Source organism: Acanthaster planci, linkage group LG15 (genome assembly GCF_054643075.1).
Source record: "Acanthaster planci isolate LZ-2023a linkage group LG15, COTS_SCS, whole genome shotgun sequence".
Lineage (NCBI taxonomy): Eukaryota > Metazoa > Echinodermata > Asteroidea > Valvatida > Acanthasteridae > Acanthaster > Acanthaster planci.
Window position 1 is genome coordinate 13,258,850 of NC_141791.1, and position 10,617 is coordinate 13,269,466.

Consider the following 10,617-nt stretch of genomic DNA (forward strand, 5'->3'; position numbering starts at 1 on the left):
TATTAGGACAATAATTGGAGAACTCCATATTGGGAAAATATATCTAGACATTATTAAAAGAAACTGTCACTGATGTTATGGAAGTGGCTGATTTTCAGGTTATTTGTAGCATTGTTTTCATTCTTCCATTTAAAACGGCTATCGCGGCAAAGCAACTAAAAATGAAACGACCTCAGAGGATACTTTAGGCAAGACGATCCCATCTATCAACCCGTTTGTTCCTTTTATTCTGCGTTCATTTTTAACACAGGCGCCCTAAAATACCCTCCTCTGTCTATTTCAGGGAAACACAATGACGTTCTCTGGTGTGTGACGAATCCAGATAACGACGAACCCTCCCTCCACCCGCCAAAAAAATCGGGGTTAAAAAAAATTCGCCCACAGAAGGTCGAGGTTCATTTGGCCGCCACTCCATCGTGCTGTCTAAATATGGCCCGAAATGACGTCATCGTCTGTGTATTTCTTGTGAAGGCAGCCTTTCCGGGAGTTCTAACCAATGGAATGAACAGACAACAAAGACCACGGTAGGTGGGTTGATGAATTATTGTGGCGTATTTTTAGATCCTACGTCATAGCTGGCCAATTTCTCGAAATTGTATACATTCCTATCACATTTGGTCTTGTTCCTAAGAGTAAATTAATTTACTAAACTATTACACGAGAACAGTCGAGTAAATCAACTCGTACAGAATACTCGTAGGGATTGCTGATTTGAGAAAGTGCACTTGTGTGTACTTTTTCATTTTCAAACCAGCAAGGGGAAATCGTATCAGTGACCAGTTTGACGTTGATTGTGGCGACGAAACATGCAAGGACCAAGCTCGCCACTGAGCCACAAACACTGGTTCATTAATTTTTGGGGAAAATGCAGGCACATTTGATACTAGAATGCTGGAGCAGTGGCGCCCAGACCGACACGATCAGCCGTACCGTATGGCACAGAACCGTAAAGCTACAGACTTCATCATCCGGGGAGACACTTCTGTAAGACTAAAAAACTGCAGAGGCACCATGTCATGTTGGCACCAGAATAGGCTGCATCCGAATCTCTTGTCGAGAGCTAGGGCCCTTTTCCAATACTCGACTTGGGCTCCGTCTCAGGCTTCGTTCCCAACACCAATCCACGATTATGGGCCTGAAGCGTTTAAATTAAATTGGATTACTGTAATTTCTGGCTCTCTTGCATCTTATTTGATGTTTTGTGGCACTATTAAACTAATTACTGCGCTTAGAGCTTCAACGTCAGCTAGCTAAAAAACAGTTGAAGCCTGAGACGAAGCTGAAGTTGAGTATTGGAAAACGGCCCTGGTCTACATACAGGTCTCCGCTCCATTGGAAATGCGTGGAGACGTGTAGACAATAGACCTAGCCGTAGCTCTGGAAGCCCGTTTCAGAGTCGGACACGGCTGCAGTGTGCCCATTATGCCATATCACGCGTCGTGCGTTTTGGCAAGTCACATCCTATTGGTCGAGGAGGCACTGAACGCGCGCGTACACCCTGCGCGCGAGAGACGTCAGCGCACCACCACAAGTTTTGGATGCGTTGCATGCAGTGGCTCCATGTAGGTTCAAGCTCTTGAAATTATCTGTAAGTATTTGACCCCAGCTTGCAATCTGAACAAAAAATGAACGAACATTTTATGCTTCCAGTGCCCAATGAAAAAAAAGCCACTTATGCATCTGGGGTACCCTCTAGAAGTTTTTACCACTACGCCACCAACACTCACAGGGCAAAGTATGGTAGAATGCTGGAGCAGTGGCGCCCAGACCGACACGATCAGCCGTACCGTATGGCGCAGAACCGTAAAGCTACAGACTTCATCATCCGGGGAGACACTTCTGTAAGACTAAAAAACTGCAGAGGCACCATGTCATGTTGGCACCACAATAGGCTGCATCCGAATCTCTTGTCGAGAGCTAGGGCCCTTTTCCAATACTCGACTTGGGCTCCGTCTCAGGCTTCGTTCCCAACACCAATCTACGATTGTGGGCCTGGAGCGTTTAAATTAAATTGGATTACTGTAATTTCTGGCTCTCTTGCATCTTATTTGATGTTTTGTGGCACTATTAAACTAATTACTGCGCTTAGAGCTTCAACGTCAGCTAGCTAAAAAACAGTTGAAGCCTGAGACGAAGCTGAAGTTGAGTATTGGAAAACGGCCCTGGTCTACATACAGGTCTCCGCTCCATTGGAAATGCATGGAGACGTGCAGACAATAGACCTAGCCGTAGCTCTGGAAGCCCGTTTCAGAGTCGGACACGGCTGCAGTGTGCCCATTATGCCATATCACGCGTCGTGCGTTTTGGCAAGTCACATCCTATTGGTCGAGGAGGCACTGAACGCGCGCGTACACCCTGCGCGCGAGAGACGTCAGCGCACCACCACAAGTTTTGGATGCGTTGCATGCAGTGGCTCCATTTAGGTTCAAGCTCTTGAAATTATCTGTAAGTATTTGACTCCAGCTTGCAATCTGAACAAAAAATGAACGAACATTTTATGCTTCCAGTGCCCAATGAAAAAAAGCCACTTATGCATCTGGGGTACCCTCTAGAAGTTTTTACCACTACGCCACCAACACTCACAGGGCAAAGTATGGTAGCCGCCTTGTGGTACGAAATAACCCTAATAGCCCTCCAATGTTGATAAGGTTACACACATCCTAGGGAGCTAAGTTTAATGATTACCCCAGCCTTTTCCCTAAATGCCAGATTCGGTAAAAGCGGACACTGTATTTGAAAAGCTCCATCCACACGCCCTTGGTGGCTTGTTTTCAGCGATTCCGTGTATGCAAGAAATGGAAAGTCCGAGTTGGCCATCTAAAACGTATTCAAGGGTTTGAGTTTCGACTTTTTCATATTGTATATCGATCTGCAGGCTATGCACGTGGCAAGCTTGTTCAAAATGACGATCAAAAATTGTTTCCCATGGCTCGTTCGAGTTTGGACACTGTTAGGCTGTTTTACCGATCTGCGAGGCATGTCACGAGACCGTCATAAGACAGAGAAGCCCCTGTCCTTGTAACATGGCTGCATAGTACAAGTTTAAGGTTGTGCAATTTCTCATTCGTTCTCTCGTGATGGCCGCCCAAAACGCAAGGTCTCCAATTTGTCAAATTTGGCGCCAATGCCAGCGCTAGTCTCCTTGTTCGCACACTCGGCACGATAAGCCGGCCTTGGTACGTGCCAAGTGCAGCGGTGTGTGCGAAGCCTTCGAGATTCGCAAATTCCCCCACCTCGACAGCAAAGCTACTTGTCATTAACAAACGAAAGATGAATTTAGTATAAAGGTGAACAGAAAAGTCCCTGACGCCACACAGCTATGCTTTGTGATTCGGGATTAGCTTGGCAACACACGCGTAAAAACAAAAATCCAAATACCAGGCTTGGTATATCTCGATACGTGTTCAGAGTGTTGGCAAAATCGCTGGTGCCTCGCCTGCGTCCATTCTCGCCCGATTGATCGAACACGTGTCTGACGTGTGAATTTTGCTACGGTGAGTGAATCCCGCTCATTTCGGCCCGCCTCGAAAGCCCGCCCCTGCGCTCGGTTCCACATCGGGGCGGATCCTGCCCTGGACGTCGTTGAATGACACTATAATTCAAGGAGCCGCGACGGGCACTTGAAAAGTTGCGACGAGGAAAAATGCGGGTTGTCATTCAACACGGGCTGCATCCCCCACACCAGTCAACTTTATGCGAACTCACTCACGTGTAATTTATTGGCAACGTTAGTTTAGACCTGCGTATATTTCATTTTGCAAAAGGAGACCAGTTCAATAACGTGACGGCTAAGAGAGTTGGAGCGATGTGGACTTGAGATCAGAATGGTCGAGTCTACTAGACCTACGATCACGCGCACACAGCTGTGCTGACGGTCAGTTTCACCGGAGAGTTTGTCTCCAGTGATCTGCCTGAAAGTTTCACCTGAAAATCCCAATACGATGCCTCTTTCCCGAGCGAGTTGAAATACCCCCACCCCTCGACAACATGCCCCAAAGCATCCCTCGAAGAAGCAAACCCTGCAGTACTGCGATTGACTAGAACACTCAGGTGGACGCATACTGATGTCTCCGCTTTAGACAGCTCGTTACTCGCCGAATCAATAAATTCCTGAAAAATATGACACTGAATGCAGGATTGCAAAGAACAATCAATCTCTTAATTTTCATTTCAAGAAAAAGAAATTTCAGTTTTTACGTACATTAAATGTACGTAACGTTTGGGGTGCTCATCACTAGAAATAAATTTTATCTCTAGTGATAAGCACCCCAAATGTTTGTTCTACTATCTCGTTTATCAAAAGAGTTCAATCTAAGGGTGTCTTCATTTTTTTCTACATATCTAATGGTATAATCATTTCGAAATTATCTGTAATTCTTGCCTTTTGTTTCCCATTTCACCTTTTTTTTTGCTAATAAATCGCTTACAACAAATCCTGAGACATACTCTAGAAATGTTACTACTCGATCTCAAAGTGGTTGAATGAAACAAAAAGCAACGCGAAGAACTGACAGGCTTTGGTTCCGTACGGTAGTAATAGGGTAACGTCGATCAGCGGGGGAGACACCTCCATTTTTTTGTGAGCACTAACTTGATTTTAGTTTACCACAGACGACCCTGGAGTATGCTTACCTTAATTTACCAGCCCACTTCCTTACTTGTGGGAAACACCAACGCCCGTGTCCTCACACTTGCCTTTCCTCAAAGACTTCCTTGTAGATATTTCCTCGACATTTGGCAATCAATTTTAATCGGGAAACTTTCTCTTGAGGCGGAAACGCCTTAATCCACGGGGAAGCATGGAATTTTGCTGAAGTACGACAGGTGAATAAAATGTGAGGGTTTTCCCAAACTGTTGCCAGCAGCATTTTTTTTGAGCCAGCATGGAGGGGATGGGTTAATAACAAAATAACAAAAATGACAAAAACCCTTAACTTGGCTCCTAAAGGTGAATTTCAAGTTCAACGCAGAATGACGAATTCAGTCATGGGAGTCAAATAAGGAAAACTTTGGTCTCTATGCGAAAATAAAGATTTCATACAAAATACTGTGGGCGGCGCATGTCCCGCATTGGAAACGCAAGCCATGGCGTGGATACGGACAGCATCAACCATAAGAGCATTATACTTTTCCCACTCTAACAATTAACACAGGAAACACCCCTCCCCACTTTACGCACTATAAATTACAACAGAGACCAAGATGTTCCTGTTTCGAGTCCTCAATGTTCCATCCCTTCCCAGAATAATTGTCCTTATATCACATTATTAAAAGCGACCGTCACCCCTCGCTATTCTCTCTTTTCATCTCTCCCTCTCCTGTCTGCTCGAGGTTAACGAACCATTACCTGTACTTTGGCGACCCGCGCAGTCCGTCGATACTTGTGCCTCGGCGGTGACCCTGGACGATGAACGTGGTGGGTAGCGCAGCCGTCTGCGAGCAGAAATCCGTGTTCGCCGACTAGAGTGCGGGCTTCGTGCCGCCGAGGCGATGAGGAGACGAGACCGCTCGATGAGAACTGATTCGCTCCTCTACGACGGCAAAGACGACGGCTGTTTTGTACCGATAATCAGGAGTAAACTTACTCCGAGTGGGAGGCGAGTTACATAGTCTGATGAGCGTCACACTTGTGGTTCAGCTAAGCGAGGTCCGAGCCCTCAGCGATCGGGTTGGCTTGAGTTTGGCACCAGTTTTCCAACCGAAAGCGTCCAAGTTTTATGATATATCAATCCCGGACCTCCCTTTACAGATTTAAACCTGCCAATTCCTTTTTTCCAATGGCATCACACGCTATTTATAATAAACCTTCGCTTTACATTTATTTGCCTTTAGGGTCAAGGATTTACTACTCTAAAAAATAGTCTAAATCCTTTATTGGTGATAGCCTTTTGTTGAGAATTCGTGAGCGATGTCAAAATGATGCAATATGATGCATACAATTTTGATCCGTTGGTTTAATACAAGGATGGCTTTGTCTTTACAGTCAATGAAAACGGGAAACGCGATAGCAAGAATGAAATTGTTCTTGATGACTGTCACGCAACAGCTGTCGGCTATCAGATGGAAGGACGAATGGAAGGGGGGGACAGAACAAAACGAACTGATCACTCGATGAGGCACCGGTGCGTAAACTGAACATCAGCCGGTTACCCGTGAAGGTCGCCACTCGCCCAACTCGACTAGTGCAAGGCACCCCCGCGATTCAGACACCTCGGGACATCACGCCCATTGCGTGGGGGTGTCGGCAGGGTGTCGGCCAGGGACAAAACTTGAAGGGGTAGGTGGTCAGATGGGGAGAAACAAATCCAGCCTCAGTCGACCAGACTGTACTTTTTTCCCCGATTGGAACAGCTCGCTCAAACCTGAATGTATAGGCCTATCAGCGGGCATGGCTGTCGTGCGAACACAAACGCGATCGACCTGTCATCGAGCACGCGGGTGCGAATAAGCAGAGGCGAGGCTTATATTTCTGTAGGCTGTTCCACCAAAGATAAAACACAGTCATGTGAAAGGATGAAAGAAAACAGGAAAGCGGCAAACAAACAGATACAGGGGTCGGACAAGGCATGCAGGTGACTGGTGTACTTTCTTCTTGCCAAAATGCTGCGCCGTGTCGGATCGATCGGGTTTACTGTGCCCGAACCCATCTGCATGTTTCGGTGTCAAACGGCCATACCGCTGTTGTCAAGACACGTGACCCAAACAAATAAAACTAGTTGCAGGTCCTCAGAGCCACTTCAGAGTCACTTCAGAGTCAAAGAGTTTGAAATTAACGAATCTTCAAAACATCACAACAAAGAGCTTAGTCCGCGCTGTCTGATGCCACCCTAAACCAACACGACTGGAAAACGGCCCTACTCATTTTTTGGGATCCAGTGTCACGTAACTATGTGAAGAGTACGACATCGGACCCCCGTGGTATATGAATGGAACAGGCCAGCAACTCCTATTGGCTAAAAGTTGGCTGGTGGGCGACTGGGAGGAGTGTCCTTGCCATACTGTAGGACGCAAATACCGGAGAATAAAATGTTTCTCAATGGGGCGTTATTGTGACGGTTGTTCACTGCATGGCTCAAAGTTCCCAACAATAAGACCACAAACTCAATGGAATCATTGTTTTAGGCCTTTCAGTGAAGAAGAAAAGCATCTGCTCCATTAAATAAATACTGGACTATCCCTTAAATATGAAGCTTTACTTGTTTTGAAGAAAAACAACGATAAATTCAACCATTTACAGAACAGAGTGTTTGGAACATTACTGTTCAAGTTCAAAATTATGGTGTTAATGATATTTGAAAATTCAATCAAGGCAGTAACGCCCCCCCCCGTAGTTCTAAGCAGATGTGTCGGCTTTCAATGTGACGTGTCTTCTGTTTGTAATTACAAAGTACCTCGCTCGATTCGAAGTGCAAGAACGCATTAATTCTCCTCCGAGGGGGAGTTCACGCGGTGCAATGCGATTGAGAGGGAGATTTTTTTTCTCTTGCCGTCTTAATAAAAAGATTTATAAAGCGCCATTCACACTGCGGAAACGGTCTTTCGGGTCCTCCGTACCGCTGCGTCACGACGTTCCAAAACTCGGCGATATGGTAACCGACTCAAACTTACCGACAGAAGAAAACAGACCCTGCACAAGATTCGTGTGTTGTATGATGACGCATACAACAATTTGTATTCAAAACACTCGCTTCAGTTGTGATGGCACTGGTTCTAATCTGAGTGCATTCTAGATCGCGTCTAGCACTTTCGAGGTCGGCAATGAAGCGCGGTGGACAAAAGGTACCGGTATATTATTTTGTGAGCGAACGCATACGCGTCGCCGATTTGACGACAAGGAAATTCGTAGCAGAATTCAGCAGAGTCGAAACCTTTTCGCGAATTGGCAAGGTGAGCCTCTGACGCCAGACATGTATGGACTTTCTGAACAGTGCTAACAAGTGACATTCACGGGTTCACATACACCTCACACGTTTACCAATCGGACACACTCGGACGGGTAACAAGTTTAAAACTTGTCACGAAATGATCGTTCTCTCGTCTCGTCAGGTCAGATTACTCGCGTGCCTTCAACCGATATCTTAATAATCATTATGGCACAGTCCTCAAAACGTACGGACAAACTTTGGAGAACAATTTCATTTAAAGGCATATCGTGTTTCGCCGTTCCATTTCCGATATTAAAGTCGTTCACTGCACCTTAGTGTCCAGGTCAGTATTTGGACGTATAGGTTTACATAACGGTGCGATCGCTATTACGGTGCGATCATAAATTCAAAAAGTACTAATCCAGGTCATTCCAGGCATTCACCGCAGAAGTCTTAAATATTCAGCAAATTACCCAACACCTGTAATGAGTGCCATACATCCGTGTTTTGTCTTGAGTTTGGCTCCACCAGTCATAAAGGAAATGTAGATTTTGGTCATGCACTCAGAAAATGGTCATACTCGGCTGAATGCAAGCCGATGCCGGCAGAAATAAGGAATTTCATTATTAAATTTCATGTGGGGTAGGCATTTCTCGCGCGACCAATTAGGCCTGTATCGCATCCGCGTCTGCTGATGAGCCACGTGGCCCGCAATTAAACCGAAAATAACATAAACGGTCGGCATAAGAAAAAAAACACTGACATAATTACGGCACGGAACAGCATATAATGGTTCTGGACTAAGGTGGTCGGCGACGCCAACAATTGTCTCGCGGCTTTTAAAGAGCCGGATTCAATTCGCACGTCCAACGAGGTTAATTTGAAAAGCGCTGGCAAAATTGTTCAATGAACAAACTACGTTCTCAGCGCGTTGAAGATGTAACACCGCTCACTGCGTAACATGAGAGCGACGTTGACGGACCGTGACGAGCGAGATTCACAAGGGCGTGAAGATAATGTGAAATGTTGTTGCGGCCGCTCCAGGAACGATAGCAGAAAAATCAGTCTGCATAATGAGTCTCCTCGTGGATTATGAGCGAAGCGCCTCTTTTGTCCAGAGTAGAAGTACCATTTAGAATACAATGCATCCCTAAATTGCCTCTTCCATAAGAGGGAACAAATGACGAATCCCTCTGCGCAAACCATTAAACAAGATTCGACAAAAGGCAAAAGGAGTTAACTAACCCCCCAAACACTCCAAAATGTCTCCAAAATATCTTGTCATTTTACATCGTCAAGAAGGTGTGTCAATTCCGTGCTGTGTCTCATTTTATTGGGCGATACAGACCGCGGCGAGGTGTCTCGGTGAATCACCGGCTCAGGCGTCCCTTCCGCCCGCGGTGATACTCTCGTTTCTCTCCACGTGCCGTCCGGCTTTCTGTCGCGCGAGTTCTGTCCCTTGGGGGAGGTATATACGTCTTCACATTGTGAGCAAAGATGTTGTGAGCAAGGGACGTTTAATCGATGAATTAAACTCGTCATCGAGTTTAACGTTCGTGGGTGACCCGGGTCAACTTTCATGGAGCCGCTGGCCGGGACGCACATTGTCTGGGCGCTGAAAACATTTTGCTTAGCAGACGGCAGGTTACCAGCCAAAAAAAAAAAAAAATGCCATGGGGTGTGTGCCTGCAGGCAGTGACTGGTTCTCCACCGAGTTTTGCTGCACTCACACCAAAACCTTGTCACGTTGATAAGATAAACTTGCTTTACCCGAGTGTCTGTAACGAGAATTAACTTGTCTGAGAGACAATTTTTCAGTTCCTTCGAAGAGCTTGCAGGACTAAAACTACGCTTAGACCGATGGGATTCGAACCAACGACCCCGGGTTACTAATGTAAACGTCCTTACCACTCGATCACCGAGCTAGTCGACGTTGGATTAATTTAATCAAATCGATCTGGCAGAGGGAACCCAAATTAATGGTTCAACTGTTGTTAGAACATTGTCAACAATGTTGTCAGTGTGATAAAGCCGGAGTTAGCTTCTGTCACCATAGCCAGAACCCAACAAATCGATTGTTTCCTACGTGATACGGTCTAGCACTATTACCCTCAGGAATATCTTGTAAAAATCGTGTCTGTATGACCATGGGCGTCGCTAGACCATCTTGAAGGGGGGGGGTTGTGCCACATAAAATTTGCCGACAGACCGTGTCACGCAAAACGAGTGTGCGATATCACCCTTCCTTTCATCTTCAATCTCCGTTCTTCGGTTTTTTTTAATTTTGCCGACAGACCATGATTTTGCCGACAAAACTAACCAATGGGGGATGATCAATGGGAGTCAGGACTCCCCCCCCCCCACAGCGACGCCCGTGAGTATGACAAACGGACTTTGGATTCCATTGACTGGTACACTTCTAGTCAACGTGACTAGAATCCACGCGTCGAATATTTCAGTGCATAAGCATGGAAAATTACCAAGCAGTAGGCCCTATTTCTGTTTGAAATTGGGCCCTAATCGGAAATTGGGCCATGTACGAAAGGGCCTCCAGAACTACGGCAACGGCTATTGTCAGCACGTCTCCGCGTATTTCCAATAGAGAGAATACGTAAAAGACCTACGGTACAATTCTGGCCAAATCTAGTTGGGCCCCACCCCGGCTAGCCCCCTCTCAATGCGCGATCTGCGCTCCAGCTCGAGATGACTACACTGACCGGGGGAGTGGGGAACCTGGAAAGGGTTATGGCTA

General features: G+C 46.2%; 1 protein-coding gene across 1 annotated transcript in view; it reads right to left on the minus strand.

The window, feature by feature from the left end:
* Positions 1-5,497, minus strand: part of LOC110978847 (nuclear receptor subfamily 0 group B member 1-like) — a 51,091-nt gene extending 45,594 nt beyond the window's left edge. Inside the window, exon 1 of the mRNA XM_022234143.2 lies at positions 5,348-5,497. The gene's annotated coding sequence lies outside the window, so the exon portion shown is untranslated. The remainder of the gene's footprint in view (positions 1-5,347) is intronic.
* Positions 5,498-10,617: the final 5,120 nt, after the last annotated feature.